Here is a 271-nt window from a genome sequence, read left to right on the forward strand (position 1 = left end):
ACTATTGACTGTATCTAGATATGTTTTCTTCATTACATTTATGTTGTGACTTGAATATCCTGATACTGACATGAATCATTACAACAAATAGTTTAAAGTTTTGTCTGAAATTGCCAACCGATCGAAGGTAGACCAAGGTAAAATCATGTCAAATACAGTGTAAAATGTAATTACAGTGGCAAGTGACTACATCAGGACGACATTAATTCTAACATTTTAATCTCTCTAGCTGTTTTATTTATTCTATCATGAAACATTCTCTGCCAATAGG

Source organism: Octopus bimaculoides, unplaced genomic scaffold, assembly GCF_001194135.2.
Source record: "Octopus bimaculoides isolate UCB-OBI-ISO-001 unplaced genomic scaffold, ASM119413v2 Scaffold_193594, whole genome shotgun sequence".
Lineage (NCBI taxonomy): Eukaryota > Metazoa > Mollusca > Cephalopoda > Octopoda > Octopodidae > Octopus > Octopus bimaculoides.